The sequence below is a fragment of the Cebus imitator genome, unplaced genomic scaffold (genome assembly GCF_001604975.1).
Source record: "Cebus imitator isolate Cc_AM_T3 unplaced genomic scaffold, Cebus_imitator-1.0 Scaffold120, whole genome shotgun sequence".
Lineage (NCBI taxonomy): Eukaryota > Metazoa > Chordata > Mammalia > Primates > Cebidae > Cebus > Cebus imitator.
In genome coordinates this window covers 1,661,231-1,678,500 of record NW_016107435.1, presented here as the reverse complement: position 1 = coordinate 1,678,500, position 17,270 = coordinate 1,661,231, and the positions used below count along the sequence as shown (strand labels likewise).

The 17,270-nt window shown below is 39.1% G+C and overlaps 1 protein-coding gene and 1 pseudogene across 1 annotated transcript in view; one reads left to right on the top strand and one right to left on the bottom strand.

The window, feature by feature from the left end:
• The first annotated feature begins 6,331 nt into the window (after positions 1-6,331).
• FGL1 (fibrinogen like 1) overlaps positions 6,332-17,270 on the top strand; it is a 34,997-nt gene continuing 24,058 nt past the window's right edge. The window contains exon 1 of the mRNA XM_037742411.1: positions 6,332-6,433. The gene's annotated coding sequence lies outside the window, so the exon portion shown is untranslated. The remainder of the gene's footprint in view (positions 6,434-17,270) is intronic.
• Positions 15,041-16,267, bottom strand: LOC108311991 (annotated as a pseudogene).

The window sequence follows — 17,270 nt, the reverse complement described above, 5'->3', positions numbered from 1 at the left end:
TATTATTCCATGCAAAATAAAAATATTGGAGCTTCTACTGAATGGTGTGCATATGCTGGGTGCTGTGGATATTGAAATAAGAAAAGCCCCTCAATCTCCCTGGAATGAGAGGAGAAGCTCCACTACCCAATAGTGATGTGTGATATAAGGGAAGTAAATACACAGGAGAACATCTAGCCTTGGTGGATGGCTAGGAGAAGGGCTTGTGGCTAAGCAGGGCTTATTTCATTCAGAAAAGATACATGGAAATTAGAATAGGCAAATAAAAAGGTAACAACTATATACAACACAGCAATAGAACAGGACACATGTAATATGGTTGATTCATTAGTGAAAGAGTCACAGGAGATGAGATCTTAGGCTTGCTTGCCAAGCATCTTTATTGAGCCAGGCAATCTTCCATTAAACTGGATTGATCCCCCACTTTCATTTCTCCTGAAATCCCCTAATTTTGTAGCAGGAGGATGACGCATACTGTGGAGATTTCCTTGCTCACAAGATTCCCCCAGTAGCCACATTTGTCAAGAATCTGTGGGCCAGGGAGCAGAGGTGTGGCCTCAGTGTGTGGGTGCCATATATCTAGGTGTACACTGAAATACAGACGACTGGGCCAATTAGATTCTCCCTCTTAGGGCTGTGAGATTTGTCCGGAAAGACACAGATGCCAAAATTCCCCTGAAACTAAAACATTTTAAGGGCTGCATATTACAGAATAAATCCAAGAACTCATCTTCGAGAGATTTTTGGAGCTGTCCTTATTCTGCCTTCCCTTGGCTTGTATCAGTCTGTCATTGATTCTATTATTTATCTGAGTCAGTATCCCTCCACAAATCCAATTATTTTTGCTCTAGATGGCTGAAGTTTATTTCTTTAGATTATAAACAACAACAACAAAAACTAGTATGAGTGTATGACTCTGAAATGGGGCCTCAATATTTCAGAATCTTGATTGCTGGAGTCAAGCACACAATGTCTATTCCAAAAGTTCTAGAATTTTTCCACAATGTCACTGAAGGAGAAGCAGGACACAAACATTTCAATCTTAGAGGAATCACTTTGTCGTATACTCTTGGTCATGGATGTGGGAGTTGGGTGCCTAGCCTTTGTTTTTCAGGGAGTTCTAGTTATTGGCAAAGTCATCCAAGTGCAAATATATATATATACACACACACATATACTATACATATATATAATATACGTATATATATAACATACATATATATATATATATATATTTTTTTTTTTTTTTTGAGGCAGAGTCTTGCTCTATTGCCCAGGCTGGAGTGCAGTGGTGCGATCTCGGTTCACTGCAACCTCTGCCTCCCCGGTCCAAGCTATTCTCCTGCCTCAGCCTCCCAAATAGCTGAGATTACACGTGTGCCACTGTGCCTGGCTAATTTTTTGTATTTTTAGTAGAGACTGGGTCTCACCATGTTGGCCAGGATGGTCTCACTCTCCTGACCTCATGATCCACCCGCCTCAGCCTCCCAAAGTGCTGGGATTACAGGTGTGAATCACGACACTCGGCCCACAAAGTTTTAAATGTAAATTTTAAAGGTTTTACATGCCAGGTTCTAATCCCAAATGCATATGCAGAAAAATAAGTTGTCCATAATGAACTAAATATGGGCCAACCAACAAATTAATAGGTATTGTTGTATACAATGAATTTTTTTTTGTCTCTCAACCTAAGCTATACTTTGAAACGCAAGCAGGAAATTATATCTCAGGGAATTATATTTAGATTGTATTCCTTTTTCTAAGAAATAAAAACAGAAAAAAGAAAAAATGTAAATTCAAACGTGCAAATATATTTTCATCAGATGTATATTTTTACATTTTCTACTGGAGTCCAGAAATTTTGTCAGAATAGCTTGCAACCCTGAGGATTCTACTTTCGGATATTAGCATAGTGGCAGGAATCATGTATTTTCCAATTACTTGAATGGTATTTCATGAAGAGATAATATTTTAAGAATCTAAAAACTGGAGAAAAGAGGCACATATAGAGATTGGATTTATGTATCAGGATGAAAAGATACGTTACAAGTTCATCAAAAAAGTCAGATGCATCCTAACTGAGTAGTAGAATGAAAGCAGGTATCTTGTGTTCCCTTCCATCTTCCTTGTTCTTAAAGGCATATTTTTAAATGTGGTTTTACTTAACAAGAACTCTTGTTTTCTTTTCTCCCCACATATTTTTATACAATATAGCTAAATTTCTTCATGTGTTACCAGTAAAAAAATCTGTTTTCTATTAGAATTCAATGTGTATTTGGTTGGAATTGTTTTTTTAATAACATGTGACCTTCTGGAGAGATTCTTCTTTAATAAGAAAGATGTTGTTATTCGGAAGCATAAAATAAACTCAAGTCCACAGTCCTTGCATATACACAGAAAGAAAAACAAACATATTCTTTAGCAAGAACACTTTTCATTCTTTGTGGCAGAAAAAAATAAGAAAACATCTTTTGCACATTTCCTGCTAGGCAACCAATTTAAAATTAGTTTGATAATCAGAGGGGAAAAATTCCAAACACATAGGTGAGAAACCTCTGAAAAGACGAGTAGTGAATAAGCGTTTCATTTTATCTTAACTAGAATGCAGGGGAGGACACGGGTTGTGTGGAAACTGAAGCTGCACATTTTGGGGGAATCTGTCAAATGTCTGTCGGTATTACTTTTTACATGCCTCATATAGCAGGCCTAGAGGGAAAGCAGTCCAGATGTGAGCCAAAGAACAGAGGGCTCTGGGAAGAAACAACAGTGCAGTGAGAAAATTCCTTCTGTGGCATTCAGCTTTCCTAAGTGGGAGCCTCAGAGTTACAAAGTTCAATGAGAGAAGCAGAGCTTCTTGGATATATAAGGGATCTGACTTAATACAACTTTGGGGTGTGGTTAAGCACTCTTTGGAAGGCAGCTGTCTCTGCGGATGATGTTGTAGCTTGAAATATGAACCGCTGGAAAGTGAGAACATAGAACGTAGATGAACGTTAATGGGAGCAGGAGCTGGAATCTATGAGCATGGACTGAAACCTATGTCAGTTCTTTTTACCTCGACCTTGGTCGTGGGTGTGCTACAGAAGCCAGACCATTTGTTATGAACTAAAGGAGGCTCCACATTACGTGGAAAAGTGAAACAGCAGGAGGCTTAGCCACCATCTTAAAACCAACGAGATACGCGACAGCTTGGGGAGCTACAAAGATGGCTGCCACTTCCTTTCTGCCAGGGCCTCCTAATGGAAACAATGCGGTAAAAGGAATTCTGGGAAGTGTAGTTCCGCCTACCCAAGTTGACATGTTACAAAGCGCCTCACTTTTTCTTGGTTCCTTTTCTTCGTCTTTCTCTTTATCCGCCTTTACCCTTATTTTTGTAGTTCATGTTGTCAGAATCTTTCCCAAGAAGTGTGTGTGAAGGTGGATCTGTTTCTTGAGCAACTATTAATTTAAACTTTCCACTCGTTACATCAACAATGGGAATATTTAGGATGACTCACTAGTAAAATTGGTTTAGTTTTATTAATTTTAAAATGCTTCTCTATGGAAATTGTTCAGACCTCTTTTATGTGCAAATAAATTTTCTAGTTTTTCAGGGCTCTGCTTGAGATGATATCTAAACCAACATTTTTCGAAGAAATTTGATTACCTCCACCTGAGGAGGCTCTGCTAGTTGGGTGGAATGAAGACTATTCTTAACAATCTCTTTCCTTGATACGTACAATACATTCCATTTGAAATATTTTAATCAAAGGCACATTTGAAGTTAAAAATGTTATCATTGTAGTCAGAGCATGTTTTATAAGTCCCATAAAATGGTGCCTCCTGAAGTGGGAGTCAAGTTTGGAAAATACAACCATCATAAATTTATGCTGGTGGAATAGAGTCAAGGATATAAGATCCGTTGTCTGAGTCTAGTTCCTCACGCAGCCTTAAGCAGACATGTTCCTCGCTGCAAGCTTAGGTGGACTGGAGGCAGGGAGATCTGGAATTGTACCTTCCCACGGGGGCTGGGTCAAGTATCACATAGTGGACAGGTGTTCAATCCAGCAGGCGTAATACAGGGTTCAGAGGGTTTGGATGAAAACTGTGCTGTAACTGATGTGCTAATTGAGGAGTTCTCTGAATAAGGTCTTTCAAAAGGAGAAGGAAAAAAATTGACAGTATTCCTTTAATCTGTTTGGGAGCCTAATCAGCCTGATCTTGATGGGACTGTACCTGTTGTCCTATTACATATTGTTCTTTTCTTGTATTTCTTTCAGCCAGTGATCTCAGGTCTCATTCTCATTTTATAGCTTTGGTACTGTTGTACAAAGTAAAAACTTTTTCTTCTTCTTTCTTTCTTTTTCTTTCTTTCTCTTTCTCTCTCTCTTTTTCTCTTTCTCTTTCTCTCCTTCCTTTCTTCCTTCCTTCCTTCATTCCTTCCTTCCTTCCTTCCAACAAAGTCTCACTCCATAGCCCAGGCTGGCGTGTGGTGGCATGACCTCAGCTCACTGCAACCTCTGCCTTCGGGGTTCAAGTGATTCTTCTGCCTTAGCCTCCCAAGTAGCTGAGACTACAGATGCCCACCACCATGCCTGGATAATTTTCTGTGTTTTTAGTGAAGACTAAAAATACATGGGGTTTCACCATGTTGGTGAGGCTGGTCTCAAACTCCTGACCTCAGGTGATCCACCTGCCTCAGCCTCCCAAAGAGCTGGAATTACAGGAGTGAGCCACCACACCCGGCAATAATTTTGATCTTTCTTGATGATGGTTCTTCCATCATGTTATGGCAGTACATCCATGGACTAAAGGAATAATGTTACTCTGAGAAAATCTGGCTTTTGGAATTTCTTCACAAAATATTGGCCCTAGAGTCGGTTTTTACTGTGTGATTAGCTTTTGCGAGTTTCTCCTGAGGCAGTGATGCCAGCCATGTCCCCAAAAGACAGCATAGTCTACCTTTAGTAGAGAAGAGCACAGATTCTGAGCAGGATTTCCTTTGAGTCCAACTCCACTTCTTGTTACCTGTGTGACCTCATGTAATTCACTTAAACCTCTGTGCCTTGGTTTCCTGATTTGTGAAATGGAGATCATTAACAGTGCCTACTCATAAGGCTGTGTGGCTGAGAAGTTGATATAATTACCATGTTTAGCACATGATAAGTGTACCACGTGTTAGCTACTGTTAATATTATGTCCCTCCAGTGAGGAAATGAACACAAGGCTAAATTATTGCTTGAATGGGGAGAAAGCAAAAGGCATACAATAAGGAAAGACAGATTTGTATTTCAAAATCTATCATCTTACCACAGAGGTAATTATCGAATTAGCTAAATAATTCCATATTTTTCCCTTTGAAATTTGACGTTAGCATCTTGAATTCTCTACAATTATGAATGTATAATTTCCACTTCTTCTGCATGTGTGCAAATCAGTTCAGCCTAACTGGCTTTTTTTCTTCTTCTTCTTTCCAGTAAATTAACAGGATTACCTTTCCCTTAATAATCTTTAAAATGTCTGAGTGAAGGACAGGAAAATCCTTAATGGGAAGGCCAAACATCGTCAGTGCTTGAGTCAAGTAAATAACAAAGAACAGAAAGAAAACACAACTCTGGTATTTTACTGGAATCTGAATGAATAAATAGGGACCACAGGACAACTGGCAAACAGCTGCTTGAGTTACAGCAGAAGGAAAGAAGAAATGATAAACATGGATTTCCAATTTGAAACTGTTACACAATACGATTAATGGAGCTAACAGGCACCTATCACACATTAGAAAATCTTCTAGAGGATTTTAAAACAAAAGGAACAACTTGTCCAGAGTGTAATTGACGCTTCCAGTTAAATTTCACAATTTTGCACCTCAGGAACTACTTTTGTTTTTCTTAGAGGGCAAATAAACTGACCATTTCATCTTGGCAATTATTAACCTGCCTCTTTTTTTATAACTAGGAAAAATTTGGCTTATCTCCATATTTTAGTTGAGATGACATTTTAATTCATATATTTATAGGTAAAATGTTATTACCTTAATGCTTAATACAAAGCAAAATTTCAGCTGAACTTTGGTTTTACTTAATCTTCAAGGAACATTATTGAAGTAAAAGTACAAAAACTCTCTGAATGAATATAATAATAAGTTTAAAAATATATTTTTTATAAAGATATATTATTGGATCTTTCACAAAAAGTCATACAAATGAGGAAAAAAGAAAAATGCCAGAGTGTTGAGATTTGCCCTTGAATCTCCTCTTTTAGTTTTCTTTCAGTTAAACCAATCACCACATGTTTGTTTCTGGATTGAAGCCAGAATCAACATTGTCCCTATATTTAATCAAATAATGGAGAAATAATTACAAATTCTGAATGCAGTTAGAGGATACTGGAAAGCAGGGTGTGTGGACGGAGCCTGAGCTGGATCTCTGACTCATTTCTGACTTTAGGCAAGTTATTTAATGTCTCTGCATTTTTGACATGCTTGAAATAGTGCTAATTTATTCCATAGGTATCATAGTAACCAAAACTCAAGAAGTCAGGTTGACTAGCAAGAAGTCTGCTTCTGCAACTTGGAGTAGAGATTTAGAATTATATATCTTTTCTATTTCCTTTATATTTTGAATGAATTGTATGGGAGTTTGATACAAACGACAGGTTTGCAGTTTCACTATAAAATATCAAAAATAAAATGGACCATATGACAATTTTCACTTCAGAAGTAAAAATTTCAGAAACGTTTTTCTTTATTTCATTTATTAGGGGATCAAATGTATTTAGCTTTTTAAGACTTTCAGTGAGTATGAATTCTTAAGAAAAACACAAAGTCGGGCTGGCTTTAGCTCAGCGGTTACTTCGACAATGCTTTCTTTGGTTGAAAAACACAAAGTCACAGTTATAGTTATTTTCAGAAAAAGGACAAAAATTGTAAGGAAATAGATTAAAAGGAGTCTCTAAGCTCGTGTTTATGGGTAAATTTTTAACTCACTGTCTTACATTAAGGTTATAGTCCATTTGTGAATGCTAACTTATTAAATAGACTTCCTTCAATAACTTTTTCCTTCCTTTTTGTTTCTTTTATGTATCGTTTTAAAATGGCTTGCTTAAAACATACATTTTGAAATGTTTACATGCTACTAATATACTTTTGTAATTGTTTTTAAAAATTACATATTACCTGTTGAACTTTTCATTTACAAATTTAATGTGTTTGTCTTTAAATTTAATGCAGTGTAATTAATTAAATAATTTTTTAAAATGTAGTGGGGAAGAAATTAGAATTTAGAGCATTAAAATAATTTATGTCAAATGCCATAGTCCACCAAAGAACAGCCATTGGAGAACAATTTTAATTTTATAATAATTAAAAGGTTTGGAAACTGCCTAAAGCAAAAACATTATAAAAGAAATCAACTAATTGTGCAGTAAATGAACAGAATAATTTGATACAACTTCACTGTAAACCAGAAGTGCAGAATAAATAATGGTTTACTATAATGAATGATGGAGACCAGAGTTTCAAAGCAAGTTTCTTAATACCTAGCATTTCTTCTATTATAGAGAATATTGGTTAGACTTACAAATGAGGAAAATGGGTAATTTTAGAGGACTTAAGATATTCTCAGGAATTATTCTAAATCTAGTCAAAGTAATATAATGACTTTCTCAAAATTATATAATTACATTTTGAAATGCTTTCTTGTTTATTTACTGCCAGACTAGGGGATGCCTTTTTTATTTGATTATTTGATTATTTTAATGGCAATGAGGTGAACATTTCAGGACATCAAGAGACAGAAACCTGTCAAAACATTTTTATTAGCCCTTTATTTTTTACCAAATATTGCTAAGCAATATTTATATATCTTACATCATATAATATATATATAATATACACATAATTATGTATAATAATGTTATGTACATACATACACATATGTATACAGTGTGCATAGATAAAATTATATATTAGACATAGATGCATCTCACAAAACATTTTCAAAACATACTTTCATTTATGCAAAAGCCAGAATCAAACATTGGAATAAGAAAATAATTTTTGTAAGCTCTAAGTGTTTGTTGTTGCTTGTTTGTTTGTTTTTTGAGACGGAGTCTCACTCTGTCACCCAGGCTGGAGTGCAGTGGTATGATCTCAACTCACTGCAACCTCCCACCTCCTGGGTTCCAGCGATTCTGATGCCTCAGCCAACCGAGAGTAGTGGTATTAAAGGTGTGCACCACCAAGCCTGACTAATTTCTTTGTATTTTTAGTAGAGGTGGGGTTTCACCATGTTGGCCATGCTGGTCTGAAACTCCTGACCCAAGTGATCTGCCCGCCTTCGCCTCCCTAAGTGCTGGGATTACAAGCGTGAGCCACCATGCCTGGCTAAGCTCTAACTTTTTAAGCTAATTTATTCATTTCTGAAATAAAGTACTTGATCCCACAAAAGCATAGGAAAACTTGAACCAAATTAAAAAAAGATAATTCCAACAGATAGCATTAAAGCAAAGTCTAGAAGGTACAGACATTTCATATCTTTTAATTTTTGACTCCTGAATATTATCTGGGGGTGGATTAAAATAATGAAGATTTGTTTCCTGTCATGTAAGAAAAAGAGGACATTATTTTTACCACTGATCCTTAGCAGTTTTATTTACCAAAGAAAAGTCCTAATCAGAAATCCATTAAATGCATTGGTTCTTTTCAGTCAGAAGAAAAATTTGAGTTGGGAGTCACAAATAAATGGTATTCATGTCATAATGTTATACTAATTTCCCAGACTAGTGTGAATATGCTTAGTGAAAGTCTCTTTTATTTTTTTAGGCAAATAATTTTTCCTCTCTGGACCTCATTTCCTCTAGTGTTGATGATACTTTACTGAATGATCTCACTTCCTTTGATTATGTTTTGTCTGCATGGTCTATCCTTGGGGAATAAGGCTTTCTGTTTCTAAAATCTGTTTATATGTTTTTAAAAAATACTTTGTTTTCCATCTTTGTTTTCTTTTGCTTGCTCATAATAAAATATTTTTGTTTCTTATTTTCTGTAACATGAAAAATGCTTTATGATTGTATGTCTGTGACTATCCAATTGATTATATTTAAAAAACATCTATTTCCAGAAGGGCATTTATTTTTTTCCTTTTTGCTACTTGAATTTTGTGATGAATTTAAAAATTAGATAGGACACGAGGGTGCAAATTTAAAAAGCAACACAGCTATTGTAATTTTGCTCAAAAATATATTTATTGCCAACTGAAAACATGAGTCAAACTAAAAACTTATTTTGAGATAGCTATGATACTGGCCTTAGCCTACTTATATAGCCAACTTTTAAATATCTTAGTATTGTGTTTTCAGTTATATATTTTCTTTGGGGATTTTATAAATCCAAATATCTCTTTTAAAACCAAAATAAGCTATCACATATCAACATTACATATTTGCAAATCACAAAAAACTTTATGAAAAGCATAGTTCCTTTATAAGTTCTTAATCATTTTTGTTGTTGTTGGAAGGGTGAAGATGGAGAGAATCTGATAAAGACATCGTATAAATTTAACAGACACAAAAGAATTTGATCTCTGATAAGCAACTGTAAAATTACAATACCAAATATTAGGAAGTTCTTCAACTCTGATTTAGATTTACACATTTTCTTATCATCTGTTCAATATATATATTGTTGGTACCTGCGCTAGGTTCAATTGTCCCCCCCACAAAACATGTTCATTCCTAACTTTTATAACCTGTGAATGTGACCTCATTTGCAAATAGGGTCTTTGTAGATGTAACCGAGTTAAGATGAGGTCACATTGGATTAGGGCATGCCCTAACCCAGTGACTGATGTCCTTATATGAAGAGGGAAATTTGGAAATAGAGACACACAGAGGAAAGACAGCCATGTAAAGATGGTATCAGAGAATGGAGTGATACTGTCACAAATCAAAGGATGTCAGGAATTGCTGGAAACCACCAAATGCTAGAAGAGGCCTTAAAGGATTTTCTCTCCTAGAGACTTTGAAGGAAGCATGACCCTGCTCACCTTGATTTTGGACTTGTAACCTCCAGAACTGTAAGATAATAGACTCTTGTTGCTTTAGGCCACTCAGATTATGGTAATTTGTTATGGCAGCCTTAAGAAACTAGTACAGTACCTAACTATTCACCCAGCATTAGGATATAGCGGTGTATATAATAGATATAGCCCTGTAAGCACCAAGAGTTGAGGGGCTATATGTATTATATAGAATTTCCTTTATATCTATTCGATAGATATACTGTTGTTACCTTCGCTAGGTTTAATTGTAGATGGAGTGGGTAGACAATAAACACATATATTATCATATTTCATTATATTTGGTGATGAGTGCTGAGGAGAAACCTAACCCACTGTAATAGAGGTATGGAATGTATGGGCAATATTGTTGACCTGTGTCTCCACCCAGATCTCATCTTGAATTGTAGTTCGCATGATCCCACATGTGGTGGGAGGGACCGGGTGAAAGATTATTGAATCATAGGGTGGTTACCCCCATGCTGCTGTTCTCGTGATAGTGGGTGAGTTCTCCTGAAATCTGGCGGTTTCATAAAGGGCTTTCCTCATTTTGCTTGGCACTTCTCCTTCCTGCCATCATGTGAAGAAGGACTTGTTTGCTTCCCCTTCCACCATGATTGTAGGTTTCCTGAGGCCTCCCTAGTCATGGCAAACTGTGTGTCAATTAACCCTCTTTCCTTTATAAATTACCCAGTCTCGGGCAGTTCTCTATAGCACCATGAGAACGGACAAATACAATGGGGAGCAGTTGTTATTTCAGATGTGGTAGTCAGGGAAGGTATCTCTGGGAAGAGAATACCTGAGCAAAGACCTGAAGAATGTGAGGGAGCAAACCTCACAGATTTTCAGAAAAGTATTCCAGATAGAGAGAAAAGCAAGTGCAATTGCCCGGAGAGGTCTGTGTATTTCAGTGTGTTCCAAAAATGCCAAAGAGGCCTATGTGGCAAGCAAAAATAATGTGAAAGGAGGTGTATTAGGGAGGTGGATGTTCACAGATTATTTAGTGCTTCGTTGGAGGATAACCACATATCCTGGTTTGCCCAGGAAAGGCTCAGTTTAGAATGCTGTCTCATTGTAATTCTAAAAAAAAGTTCTGGTTTGCAACATTGGAATCTTCTTTCTTTCTTTTTTGTTTTTTTTCTTGGGGGGGAGGGGTTTTTTTCAGACGAGATTTGCTCTTGTTGCCCAGGCTGGAGGGAATGGTGCAATCTCAGCTCACCACAACCTCTGCCTCCCAGGTTCAAGCGAGTCTCCTGCCTCAGCCTCCCGAGTAGCTGGGATTACAGGCATTCGCCACCGCACCCGGCTAATTTTGTGTTTTTAGTAGAGATGGGGTTTCTCCATGCTGGTCAGGCTGGTCTCAAACTCCTGACCTCAAGTGATCCACCCAAAGTGCTGGGATTACAGGTTTGAGCCACCATGCCCAGCAACATCGGAATCTTCTAATGGTAGCTTGGGCCAGACAGTAGCAATAGAGGTGGTGAGAAGTGATTAGATGTTGTATAAATTTTGAATGTAGAGGTTGTTCCTTAGGAAAGTTATTTTGCTTCACTATTTTAGCTTCCTTTAGTAAAAAGTAAATGTAATTTCTCCTAAAGGCATCCTGAAGATTAGCTGATGGTAAAACCATGACATTCCATGTGTTGATGATGTGTTAGCAATTTCTTAAACCTATTTTAAGTGGCACGCGTTAATGTATTAACATGGGAGGCAGCATTGATATAAAAACAGGTCGTTGCCAATTTGCTCTCTCTTATCAAGTAAGCCACAAACAGTATATTTTTAACCTTTTTTTTTTTTTGGCATTCATTTTAGTATAAATGGTTATAATGATTTCAAGTGTACTCTTCCTATATCTAACTGATGTGCATTAATTTAAAGCAATAAAATTGCCATTTTTCTAAGTCAGAAATGTTCAAACATCTGCTCTTTCTTATAGTTCAACCTAATACGGTAAGAAGGGTTTAACTAGGCATAAAGGAAAGAGGTTCAGGTGATCTGGGGGATATATATCCAGAGGTTGCATGGTCTTGGGCAAATCATAAGCATCCCCGTGCTTGCTTTCTTTTTTTTTTTTTTTTTGAGGCAGAGTTTCACTCATGTTACCCAGGCTGGAGTGCAATGGCGCGATCTCGACTCACCGCAACCTCTGCCTCCTGGGTTCAGGCAATTCTCCTGCCTCAGCCTCCTGAGTAGCTGGGATTACAGGCACGCACCACCATGCCCAGCTAATTTTTCGTATTTTTAGTAGAGACGGGGTTTCACCATGTTGACCAGGATGGTCTCGATCTCTTGACCTCGTGATCCACTCGCCTCGGCCTCCCAAAGTACTGGGATTACAGGCTTGAGCCACCGCGCCCGGCCTTATTTTCATTGTGAGACTAATGAAATAAAATAAAATGGCCAATTAAATTTTGGTAGTGTTTTGGCATGTTATTGTTGTTGCTGGTTGAGACGGAGTCTCGCTCTGTCACCCAGGCTGGAAGGCAGTGACACAATCTCAGCTCACTGCAACCTCTGCTTCCCAGGTCAAGCAATTCTCATGCTTCAGCCTCCCGAGTAGCTGGGATTACAGGCTTGCACCACCACACTGGCTAATTTTTGTATTTTTAGTAGCGACGGGGTTTCACCATGTTGACCAGGCTGGTCTTAAAGTCCTGACATCAGGTGCTCCTCCCACTTTGTCCTCCCAAAATGCTGAGATTACAGGCATGAGTCTCCGTGCCCAGCCAAAGTTTGGCGGAGTGTTCAGTGATATCCAAACACAAACACAGTATGGTTTCAGATGAGTATGCCTTATTTTTCCAGTCCACGTGTTAGACTTAGGGAAGTAGCCCTTCTCCTCTTGATGGGCCCTTGAAGGTAATATTGCAGGCTTGCAAAGGTACATTCTACCTGAATGGCTAACCCAATTTTTTTTTTTTTTTGAGATGGAATCTTGCACCGTCTTCCAGGCTGGAGTGCAGTGGTGCGATCTTGGCTCACAGCAACCTCTGCCTCCTGGGTTCAGGTGATTCTCCCGCCTCAGCCTCCTGAGTAGCTTGGGACTACAGGCGCAGGCCACCACACCCAACTAATTTTTGTATATTTAGTAGAGACGGGGTTTCACCATATTAGCCAGGATAATCTTGATATCCTGAGGCGATCCACCCGCCTCAGCCTCCAAAAGTGCTGGGATTGCAGGCATGAGTCACCACACGTGTTCAGCTAATCCATTTTTATATAATGCCCCAGGCTAAGCAGGCTGCTTGGCATCTTTATGAGAGTAGAGTAATTGTCCCAACAAGCCCATTTAGCAATTATTCTGTGTCATTATTAAAATATTATTCTCTTATTGTAAGAAAAGATACTAAAGCATGCTATAGGTAGGTCAGTAATATTCTGGTGACAGGGATTAGAAGACTAGAATCCATTCAATTTTTGAAACTTTCCTTAAAAATAGAAAATATATGCTTGAAATAATCTCATCCTAGTTTATTGTTATTTTTTTTCTAAGCCTTCTTTACAAATATGTCTTCCTACTGTAGTTCAGTTTAAAGGGATAGTGTTTACTTCTCAATAAAATTATTGACTACTGATTTGTAACAGTTATAATCCTTTGTATTATTCAATGTTGAAAAAATTCAGCCACAATGAATGAGAGGTGTTCCTAAAAACTCCCAGAAAAAAAGAAAATATGAAACTACCCCCGGGATCAGAATGAAGATGGGTTTGCTGATAACACCAGATGTCTTTGGTTTAGAGTATTCATTTCAACTTGAAATTTTCTTAATTTGTAGACGTAATCTTGACATCTGTGAATACAAGGTTTAGGACACTATTACATTGTAAATGAGTCTCTTTAGTGCAGTCAGTGTTGGTATCTAAAAGAAAATGATTTTTATCTTTCATGAAAATAATAAAGGTGACCTAGAAAAGTGTTCCTTAAATAATTCCAAGCTTATTATATTAATTAGCAAATATTAATTGATAGCAAAGCTAATCATCTTTTCTTCTAATTTGTTCATTACTTCTGTTCCTTTGCAATTCTATTCTCACCCCATTTTACCTTTTATAAAAATACACAGAGGGCGTCTCTTTTTCACATTGGTAAACGTTTTAAATGTCACAAAGTTAATTTTCTCTATTTTCAATATAAGCAAATATTTTAATATAATTGAATATATTTAATAAGTTACATATAAAAATATCTACCATTTCTATCACTGGGCCTAATGTAGGTACATACTCAATATATGATTGAATTTTAAAGAAAAATTTTAAAGAAAAATATTTACTAAGATAATAAATAGAGTGAAATGACAGAGTTCTTATAAATTGTTGCTACAAATTATATCGTATGTTTAAAAGGATAACTTTACTGGAAAAATGGGTCTAGAGATACTTTTTTTTTTTTTTTTTGAGACAGAGTGTCACACTGTCTCCCTGGCTGGAGTGCAGTGGCGCAATCTCGGCTTACTGCAACCTACGCCTCCCGGGTTCAAGCGATTTTCTTGCTTCAGCCTCCCAAGTAGCGGGGATTACAGGTGACTGCCACCAGCTAATTCTTTGTGGTTTTAGCAGAGATGGAATTTTACCATGTTGGCCAGGCTGGTCTTGAACTCCTGACTTCAGATGACCCACCTGCCTAGGTCTCCCAAAGTGCTGGGATTACAGGCATGAGCCACTGTGCCAAGCTGGATCTAGAGATACTTATTACGGCTTTTCTGTAATGAGTATTGTAGGTATTCTTGTGTTTTATCTCATTTAGGTGTGTGATTTACTCAGCACTTCATCTCTTTCTATACATCTTGATTATTTATTTATTTATTTATTCGTTCATTCATTTAATTTTAGGCAGCCTCATTCTCTTGCCCAGCCTGGAGTGCAGTGGCGCAATCTTGGTTCACTCAAACCTCTGCCTCTTGGATTCAAGCAATTCTCCTGCCTCAGTCCCCCAAGTAACTGTGATTACAGGCATGCATTAGCATGCCCGGCTAATTTTTGTTTGTTTGGGTTTTTTTTTTTTTTTTGGCTGAGCACAGGGGACTTTATTGATGGTACATGACAAGGTGGAGCTCCCCAGGCCCCTCCCTCTTCAAGGGGTTTGCATGGAAACTGTGAGGAGGGGTGATTCAGTGTGGTGGAGGACTCAGTGTGGCAGGGACTCCCAGCAGTGAGGGCCTGTCTTCCTCTCCTGCTCTCACTGGGGCTGGTGGTCCAGGGGTCTTACTCCTTAGAAGCCATGTAGGACATGAGGTCCACCACCCTGTTGCTGTAGCCAGATTCATTGTCATACCAGGAAATGAGCTTGACAAAGTAGTCGTTGAGGGCAATGCCAGCCCCAGCATCGAATGTGGAAGAGTGGGTGTCACTGTTGAAGTCAGAGGACACCACCTGGTGCTAGGTGTAGCCCAGGATGCCCTTGAGGGGGCCTTCTGACGCTTGCTTCACCATCTTCTTGATGTCATCATATCTGGCAGTTTTTTCCAGACGGCAGGTCAGGTCCACCACTGACACACTGACAGTGGGGACACAGAAGGCCATGCCAGTGAGCTTCCCGTTCAGCTCAGGGATGACCTTGCCCATGGTCTTGGCAGTGCCAGTAGAGGCAGGGATGATCTGGAGAGCCCCGCAGCCGTCATGCCACAGTTTCCTGGAGGGGCCATCCACAGTCTTCTGGGTGGCAGTAATGGCGTAGATGGTGGTCATGAGTCCTTCCACGATAACAAAAGTTGTCACTGATAACCTTGGCTAGGGGCGCTAAGCAGTTGGTGGTGCAAGAGGCATTGCTGATGATCTTGAGGCTGTGGTCATACTTCTCACGGTTCATGCCCATCATGAACATGGGGGCATCAGCAGATGGGGCAGAGGTGATGACCCTTTTGGTTCCCCTCTGCTAGTGAGCCCCAGCCTTCTCCATGGTGGTGAAGACGCCAGTGGACTCCACCACGTGCTCAGCACCAGTGTTGCCCCACTTGATTTTGGAGGGATCTCGCTCCTGGAAGATGGTGATGGGATTTCCATTGATGACAAGTTTCCTGTTCTCAGGCTTGACGGTGCCATGGAATTTGCCATGGGTGGAATCATACTGGAACATGTAGACCATGTATTTGAGGTCAATGAAGGGGTCATTGATGGCGACAGTATCCACTTTACCAGAGTTAAAAGCAGCCCTGGTAACCAGGTGCCCAATACGACCAGAAACGTTGACTCCGAACTTCACCTTCCCCGTGGTGTCTCAGGGATGCGGCTGGCAGTGAGAGACAGACGTGGCTGTCTGTCAAACAGGAGGAGCAGAGAGCCGTATTTTTTTTTTTTTTTTTTTTTTTTTTCCCCATTTATTTATTTTATTGTATTTTAGGTTTTGGGGTACATGTCCTGACTTTAGGCTCCTGCCTGAGCCTCCCAAAGTGCTGTGATTACAGGCGTGACCCACCTCACCCGGCCCATCTTGGTTACTTTGTTCACAGTGATAGGAGGAAGAGTTAAATCAGGACTAATTGCTATTATGTGAATTTCTGTCCAGTGTTGTAATACAGAAATTTGGTGTTTCTCTTTAGACTGTGGACAGAGAATGAAATGTAAAGTATGCCTCTCTTCAGAAAGAAGACTTACATTGAAAAAAATAAGCAAATGAATGTGCCTGTGTCTTTTATACCTCTCCCGAATGCACAAAGGAGGCTTGCCAACCGGTGGGCTTCTTTGGAGAGTGATCAGTCAAGGAAAAGGCTCCTTTGATGGAGAATCCCCAGTATCAGTCTCTGAAGACCTTTTCTGTGAAGCTCTGCGTTCCCCCAGTGAGGAATCCCATGTTCTCTGGCCTGGACAGTGGCAGGGAGAGTGCAGAGCCATCTGCCTGGCTGCAAGAGTAGCCTGGGAAAGCCTCGCCCTTTTCGAACAGTGTCTCTCTTCTGCCCTCCCGCGCTTCAGCTGTCATGCCACCTGGAGCATCTCCCGGCAATCTTAAAAGAAAGTAAATCTTCCATAGACTGAAAGAGTAGGAGAAGCAGCATTCCCCTGGCTGCCTAGGGTTTAGGTGAGGATCTGACTGTCAACGCATTTGCCTGTACCTTCATTTCCAAGCAAGCAATGTCTCCAATCCAGAATCCACCCAGGGTGCTGCAATGCGACTTCTCCCGCTTCTCATGGTGCTCCTGTCCACTGCTGCTTTGCCAACTCCCCTACTCACCACCTCTTCTTTCCTTTTCTCTTTTCCCTCCCCTTCCCTTCCCTTCCCCTCCCCTCCCTTCC